The sequence below is a fragment of the Hippoglossus hippoglossus genome, chromosome 21 (genome assembly GCF_009819705.1).
Source record: "Hippoglossus hippoglossus isolate fHipHip1 chromosome 21, fHipHip1.pri, whole genome shotgun sequence".
Lineage (NCBI taxonomy): Eukaryota > Metazoa > Chordata > Actinopteri > Pleuronectiformes > Pleuronectidae > Hippoglossus > Hippoglossus hippoglossus.
In genome coordinates, this window is record NC_047171.1 from 12081012 (window position 1) to 12090434 (window position 9423).

A 9423-nucleotide genomic window follows, 5' to 3' on the forward strand; every position below is an offset into this window, starting at 1 on the left:
AATACGGATGCCTTTAATTTCACATCTAAAGAACTTAAACGCAGGATATTGTGAGCATAGCCTAGTCACTGCATGAGGGTAATCAGTTATATTAATACCATTGCACATAATACACTACATTTACCCAAGGCAATAAATAAATACATTAATGAATAGATAAATGAATAAATAAGTAAAGAAATACATTTTTTGCACTTTTGGCAGTGGTAATGGAAGTAGTGAGCACTCAAACAATATTCCATTTACCTCCACTTTATTTGGTGACAGGAGTCCCAGCAGTGGATACTGCAAAATCTAAACATTCAAGCTGTGTTATATATGGCTTGAAACCAGAGGAAATTGGGTTAACTGCTCTTTTAAGGATTGGGTTTCATGGCGAAGGACAATTTTGTTGGAAAAAAGGTGGCTTCTATTATGGATTGTGAGTAGGACCCTCTTAATGTGAGTGATGGGTTGTTGTTGTGGTCTTGGTCAGTGTGGGGATCTTTATTGGAGCAGGTAAGAAGGACAGGCTGGGCTATAAATCAAAGCTAATCTACCAACCGCTGTCATCGGCTGATTGGAAAACCAACAGTGGTGGCAGAAAATGTGAATTAATGGCCACCTCCAGCAGGGTACAAGCACTGTCGTGCTGTGGTTTTACAGTCTGACAAAACAGTCAAACCTTCTGATTTCTGCCTGTGTGGCAGCTGTTTTATGTCCCAACTGTCAGATATTCAGTTGAGACATGATAGGAAGCCATATTAAATATTATCTTCTCGCTTTTCTCTTTCACGTATACATCAAACCACACACGACTGGAGAGAACATATAACTGACAGAGCCTGTGTTTTAGCTGTGTAATGAAAAAAAAGAGGGTCCCTAACCCTTAGTAATCACTGAAAATATCCTCCTGAGCCCACTATGACATCAGTGTCCCTCTCCACTGAAGGCGGTGGCACAATGCGTATGGATTGGTGTGATATGTGATATATCAACCTAAATGAAAGCAAAGGTCACCAGTGGAACATGTAGAGAAGTTCACCGGGCCAAAAGGAGTCAATGGGTCAACGTTAGAGGAAAGGGAGAGAGGTCTGATTCAGCACTCTGCTCAGGGTACTAAAGGGAGGGGGGGGCAGGGCAGACAGAGAGGCAATTGAACCACCACCTTTTATGAAACAGTGAAAGGAAATTTGTTCTCTGTTCCCTGTGTTTGTGTAGCACTATAATAGCACTTAAAAAAAACTATTCTATCTATTATAAATCAATGTTATTAACACAGAAAAATTGTCGATATTATAATTAAACTCACTGCTTTCCACAAACCAGGCCTGGAATGAACGACTTATTTAATGTTACACAGTGTTAACAATTATTTATACCATTAAATGAAATGGCTGACATGTTGTGAAAAATTAACAGCAGTTAAGTCAATCATTCAAACTTACATATAAAACCAACACGTGAACATTTTTTATTCAGTTTCATTATATGAAAATCGTTGACTATAAAATCTTCACTGCAGATAAACCAAGTAGGATGAACAACTTTACTCTGCACCATAGACTGTGAATAAAAAACTCTGCACACAACATCCAGCACACAAACAATAAAAAAAGTGACAGTATATTATAGAACTGTTTGAGGAGGACTCACTAATGACAAGGAATAATTCGAAAGCAGCTGCAGATCATTAAAACAGGCCAAGCAAACAGCCATGTTTAGAACGGGCACTGCACTGGTAGCATTAAATCACTTCATACAGGTTGTTTCATTATAAAAGTATTATAACTTTATTTATATAGCACCTTTCAAAACAGTAATTACGAAGTGTTTCACAAAGAGGACAACAAAATAAGAATGTGAAACGAGACAAGAACCAAATTAATACAATGTCTTTTAAAAGTCAGGAAATAATATTATACAAAAAGTAAAATCACATACAGCAGAAAAAATGATGCTTCATTTACATGTAATGGCAAAAAGAATAAAGAAACATAAGTAATATGCCACGCAGCATTAGCCATTAGAGGAAGAAACAGATATCCAACAAGCACGCAGTTGCTGAAGATCTTCCATTATATAGATGCTGCTTTATTGTGCATGAGTAATCACTCAAACAGGCACGGACATGCATAGATGTAAAGTTTGCAAGACAGGCTTACACACACTCACTCACTCACACACACACACACACACACACGCGGGGTATTTCCAAGAGAAATAAGAGAGTGAGGTTATTTTAGGACATTGTACTACTTGTTCTCACTCTTCCCCTGAACTAATAAAAACAGTCTCCGCCAGCAAATAACTCTAGATTGAGAAAGTGTTGCTCCCAGCTCAGTCCTCACAGCTTACAACAGCAATCACTGTACTAACAGCTCAATCTGTTAAAATCAGAGACAGCCGTTCCTCCTCACTTCCTCCCTGTGTTATAGATTCCTGAGAAGCGGCAACGCCACAATCAGTGTTGCAGAGAGTTTTTCGCAGCTCCAGGAAGCTTGTTAGTAACAGCTCTTTACCTTCCTGTCTGGATGGAAAGGGTTGGGGCGTGTAACACTGCTTTGGCAGCAGCAGCAGATTCATTTCCCCTGACTCTTGACTGTAAATTAGCCACAATAAAAGAGAGCTGATGTGAGTTGTGTGTGTCAAAGGGAAAAAAAGGAGACATTCACAACTCTGGTCTTTAATTGAGGTGCTGGTGTGGGAGTGTCCATGACAGCCCTGCTCAGCTATCCAAAACGAATGAATCACTTAATAGCTTCAAGGCAATGATCAACCACGGCAAATTCTCTTTTTGAATGTCTAAGAATCACATGATGTTACGCTATGGTTGGAGGTTTGGAATGACGTATGAACCCTTCACAGTATTGTTGTCTGTATTGTCTGTATTTCTGGCAGAGTTACTATATGTAACAATCTTTTTTTCATTGCCAATCTGTGAATGGATTGTAACAGTATTGTGAAATCTTATTTTACAATACTGTCATTGTCACACACTGTCCACTCTCTTCTACAACACAAGGAGCAAGTCATCACATAAAGCCCAGAATAAAGAGCTAGAGTGGACATTGTTCTGCTTCTGCTTCTATATCCTGTTGGTCCGTGGCCTCTTCCTGTGGAGAAGAAAGAGAGGGAGGGGTACAAGAGGTTACATGGAAGTGGTTGGCAGGGCTACTGTATGAATCTACAGCTCTGAAGCTCCTTTTCCCCTAAAACGCCAACAGTGTTGTATTCTTACGTCACCAAACAACCAACTTCTAGCACAACACAAGCTCCAACACAAATGTCACGTAAACTATTAAAACAACAAAGGTTTTATCTAATCATGCCCGATTGGCCAAGCTGGAATATAACGAACGACGGGGAAAAACACTTGTCAACATCGGCAGAGCATTCAATTTGTGGAAGGACCTCATAACATAATGTGGGTCAAACTAGGGACTCCAATAGCCAGCACTATCTACTCATTTTGATTTAGTGCCATGCTAGTACTGGAGTGTCAAATATTGTCAATAGTTTGAAATCTAGTTTATTGTTAATAACTATAATACTGGTAACTTTAAGTACTTAATTCATTCACATATCAGTTAGTTCCGTCTCGTTTAATTCATATCATGCCCAGGATGCTGGCTAACATGCATGCAGGCTACTGGATGCTAACTGCAGTTCACAAAATTACCACCGGTGTCAGTAATAATAAGGGTTCTCTGAATGTTATGGAACCTTCAAGAGGAACCCTCATTATTCCGACTTTACTTTCTTACACAGAGCAGAACAAAATTGCAATAAAGCTGCCATATTGCATGCTTTTGGATAGCAAGCAGCTGTTCAGGAGTTAGATGTGTGATGTGAAACCCAACAGCATGTCTGTTCCACGATGCTTGCTCTCCTTTTTTCACAGACATCAATTTGGCTCTTTAACCTTTACCAGTAACTCTGCTGCTGGTATCAAGGTGGAACGACAATATACAGAGCAGCGAGGCGCAATAACATTCCCACCTCCAACATCAATGCATAAAAGGGGCTTGTGTTTGATTTACAGGAACAGAGAACTTGGGATATGATCACACTGATGAGTGCAGCAGCGTCATCCTTCAGTCCAGTGCACTCTAAAACTGTGTATATCATTTTGTCGAGGTGAGTAAGAGGATTATACTGCATTAGAACACTTGGAACCTATTAGAGAGCACACAATTATGCATCATTTATTCTTGCTGTAGCACGGTGTTGGACGTACTCGTTTATTCTGAAGTGGCCTTCATAGTCTTAATGTATAAAACATGTGGCAAGGCAATTTATGAATCTAAAAGCAGCAAATTGAAACTCTTGAAACCATTTTATATGAAATACTCTTTAATATATATCTCATTAACCAGAATGGAACTCAGTAGAGCGTATACCTCCACCAAGGTCCAACAGTCAGTCTGTCTAGCTTTTAAAAGAGAAAATGAATACTTGTTGCTTAGTCCTACTGACGAATTAACAAACAGTCCAACATATATCTTCATTCATCCTTGATGTCAGTATTTATGCCTCTGCATTGGCAACCATCATGGCAGCATGTTTGTTCGAGTGGTCCATCTGTATGTCCCATTCTCATGAACATCTCAGGAACACTTTGAGGGAAATTCTTTAAACTTGGCACACATGTTAATTTCGTCTGAAGACATAACTCAAGAAGTCATATGTGAATTATGATAGAGCTACAAAATATCACAGTGTTTGCTTTTAAAATTGTCCTCACAGGGGTTTGTACGATAAGTTGGCTTTTATTCACACTTCTCTCTTACATTTTATTTGAAACTTCTCTGAATACGTTCTAATGTATTTGAGGAAATACATAACAGTAGCAGGAAAGGCTTTATTGTGGAGCTTGCCCTTTGTTCCGGTCATGTACTGGGCATGTGCGTAATATGTGTACAAAGGTACAGTATAGTCCTTTCAGGCCTGAACACTGACATAAAGAGCAGCGCCACTGAGCTGTTTCATTGTGTACATTCTGCTGCCAGGCAACTCTACAAACGTTATTGTAAACATTGTATTGTGCTGCTCAGCCTCAGCATAATGCAATTGTCCTCAGTCTCATTACAGCATTAAATATGTCCGATCTGATGTCTGGTTTAAAGTTTACTTTGTTGGATTAGCTTACTATCAGTATTCAACAAAATATTACCGAATTATCACTACTTTCTGAACAGTTTTATGCCAGGATACTTTAGTTCAATGATAGAGAACAATCAGCACAACCCATCCTCTGGAAACAGAATGCACAATTTCGTGCCTTGAAATTCATTATTATAATAAATACAATATTCTTTTAGATGAAGCAAACCAAGAAAGCCCATGTGGGACAAAAAACTGCTCTATAGAGGACACATAGGAGAATAAAAAAAAATCGGTTTACATGTCACCATGCCACTCTTTTATTGTCAAGTAAATAAAACCGATTTTATCGTTTTATAAAAACAAATCATCTCATTTAGGCACCTGGTTAACGTTTGAATAATCTGATATATATCCTAACACCCTTTAGAATCCCAAGAGCTGCAATGAATGAATGAATTGCTCCAAGTCCGTTCACTGTATACCGCTCAGGAAACGTGTTTGAAGGTTCACTAATGCACCAAAAAGTATGATTTTTGCTACTCTCACTGTTGGTTTACTGATAGTGTGAATGCCTTGTCTGTGTTTCCTCTTGCTGTCTATATGTGAAGCCTCCAGTCTCCTGCTAATAACATTTTCTGAGCTTGAGTAATGGAGAGTGCTGGAGGGCTCTTTATGTGAGGTTAGCTAGGGACTTTACTTGTAACCTCACATACCCTCTCACTTTTGTTCCAATCTACACCGACTTTTTGTCTTGGTTTACTCTGCAGAGCCGTATAACCAGCTTGTGCTCTTCCCTATAAGGCAGATCAGACATGGATCCCAACTGCAACAACAACAATCCAGGTTTTGCATGCAGCTTGTACAATATATAGGGATGAGATCTGTTTAACCCAAATGCGCCATCGAAGTACTGGTAATATGTGTTGGTTCCCTAGTTTTCCCATGAAAACAGAATGAATTGCATTCAGTGGCGTCTGCTTTTTAAGTGTTCCCACCACATTCATAACTGTTGAATGTCAACCATGTGAGGGAAACACATGAACGCCAGAAAACCATCCATCCATTATCTATACTGCTGGTTGCGGGGGGACTGGCGCCAATCCCAGCTGACATCACCCTGGCCAGCGTATCCCAGGGCCGACATACAGAGACAAACAATCATTCACATCCACAGTCAATTTAGAGTCTCCAATTGACCTAACCTCAATGTGGATGTGATTGAACTATGGGAAGAGGGCGGAGGACCAGGAGGAAACCCTGCACACATGGGTAGAACCTACAAAACTCCACACATAATAACTGATTTGACTCAAGAACTTTCTTGCTGTGAGGCGACATTGCTAACCAGCCCTGATGTTATGCTGCATCTTATACTGACAAATTAAAGATCAATGCACATATTGCTGGCCCACATTCCGGGGTGTTGACCTGTTGAAGTTAAAGAAGGCAATGTGATAGTAGATAGGCTCAAAAGTGAAATTTAATAGGACAAACAATAAGAGAGCGGTGACAGAAAACATGTTTTGTATCATATTGAGACAACAGTATGTGAATTAACATGATATACGATTCACCCGCTCTTTAAAGGAGATATTCTGGAATGCTCACTGCTCATACAAACTACATTTTGTGGTTTAGCTATTGTGTAACAGGAACAGACAGAGAACTTCCTTTCACTGCCATTCAAGAGAATTCTGTACACGCATGCAGGAAAGTCCTCTTCTTCTATTTCTTCATGGTCAGAAATGGTTTAAGGCAGCAGCTTATTTAGGTCACTGTTGGGGTACAAATAGATAGACAACAATCACCCCATAGCTGTGTTGCATTTTTATCCCTCTTGGAATTTGGCATTCGAAAAACGCTATCCGCCTCCAAGAGTCTGTAAGCGTCCAGTACAGCTGATGATCATTAAATCGACCCATAAAGATCAAGAGTATAATGCCTTATTGTGAAAACTTATCAGAGCTCCTAAATCTTCTCACTGTTTTCTTCTTTCAACACACTCATCCCCACCCCATCCTCTTCAAATAGCAGGAAGTCCCTGAGGGCAGAGCCTCAACCCAAACAACTATGTGTGCAGCTTTAGCTTCTGATGGAAACTCAAGTGGCTCTCTGGAATGCTCTGATGTCATGAATTCATGCATTTTATATGCCCTGTTTCCATATATTACAATACACAAATTGCACCCTGTCATAAAGAGCTGATTGGTTTTGAACAAAGCCTTATTTGATACATTTCTATCAAAAAAATGTGTAAATAGACAAAGAAATATTTGCATCTGTGTTTTTTGTACTATCATTTATAATATGTGGGTTTCTATAGACAGCCAGTCTGCTCCACCTCCCTCTCTCTCTGGGCTCCTGAAATCTGATCAGTGTGTTTCCCCCTGAGTCCCTCCTCCCCCCGGCATGCCGGAGTCCTCCGCTCTGCCCTCTGTCTGATCTCCTGTTTCTGCAGACCTACAGCAGATTGTTTATTTTGCCAGACATGGAGGAAACACTGTTGGGCCCTTCACTGGCTCATGATTTTACTGCTCAGCTCAGCCAGGCTCCAGCACGATGTGTATCAAGAATGGCGGTGGTGGGAAGGGCTCCCTGAAAGCAGCACGTTTCGTATTCTCACTGACACGTTACTAAAAGGACAATGGGATTGTCTAGCTGGGAGAACACACCATTAGATGATAGGCCATGGTGCTGTGCATACAATAGTCTTTTCGTCCCGCTAATTGTGGAGATTGAGGGCATAGATCAATCAATGAATCACATACACAGATGTCCTTTAATGGACAAAAGGGCAAAAAACCCACATCTGACCCTTTCACATGTCTTCTCCAAGGGTAAAACTGAGGACACCGCATCTCCCCAGAGATTGCTCCTACTGAAATTTATGAGGCCTCTGGACCACTCCTGTCCCCTTGTACAGTAAGTGGTGAGATCAGGATATTAGATAAGAATTGCATTGGGACACTAATTTCTCAACAGAGATGTACAGTGCTGTACATCGAGCATCCATATCCGTCTTACGTGGCTGCATGTAACACAGATTGATAATGGTGTTGTAATAGTCATTTATAATGAACACACAGCACCCTGTGTGTTGACTTCCTCTTGTTTTCTACCCTTTAATAAGTGTGGGTTACTGAGGTGTACATGCTGTGTTCTCACAACGCAGGAAATGCACATATTATTGACGGAAATGCTCTATTGTGAGATGTGAGAAAATGATGACATGCTAGTTTATTTATGAGTCACACATGGGTAGATTCAGTAGCTTGCTTACGTTGGAAGAGAAAAACAGAGAGTGGAAGAAGGGGAGAGAGATCAAACAGAGCATAGTGCAACATGAAAGGGAATCGGAGTTTTCGTAAATCTGTCTTATCGCGTTTGCACTTCTCTCATCTTTTGTGCGGTTCACGCTCACACAGCCACTGCTGGTTGAGTCGATAAAGGGCGCATTGAAGTAATATTCCTAAAGAATTTTTCTTTAATTTCATTTTCTGGTGTTGTTTGGTAACATTTAGATTTCCCGAACAGCAGGACAAAGGGGGGGATTGTTGGCTGAACAGAAAGTGAAAATGGTTCCTGAGGTAAAGGGTTGTGAGGTCAGGGAAATGACTCACCCGTTATTCAATTATCAAAACATTGGTTATCAGTACGCCACTGTTTGAATAAAACTTTTTCCTACCAGAACCAGAAGACTAGAGTTTCATCACTTCAAAGTTTGAAGTGGAGTTCATCAGAGTTCAATATACTTATGCAGTGCCAGTCTATAGTGCTGAGAGAAGTGAGCATTCATCCTACCTGGTTTATCTGGAATGAAGATTTTAGAGTCAATGTTTTTCATCAAATGTGCTTTACTACTGTTACTTGACCCAGTTTCTGAACAGTGCTGTAGTTTCGGTCCGCAGACTTGATTGTTACTGCCTTTGAACTTATCTCGTATCCAAATCGCCCCAAACTCTGCGGTACACTTTCTCGAGAAATTTACATTACACAAGCTGAGTGTGAAGTCGATTAGATGAATGGTTTGCGAGATATGTGTTCCAAAGACAGACAGAGTGTGTATGTGTGTGCGTGTGTGTGTGTGTGTGTGTGTGTGTGCATGTGTGTGTGTGTGTGAGTTTGGGTTATTTGTGGCAAAAAAAATCACCCTCAGCAGGAGCAGAGGTGTAGGTTGAAAGGTCAGCGAGGGTAAGAGATGACAATCTCTGTGACAGGATGCAAGGTAACAATCCCTGGATGAACCAGGCCACCGGAGCCTTAATGTGTCACTGCTGTGTCATTGTTACACAGTTCAGGATTAAATCAATAATTAAGGGGAAAATTAGACTGACT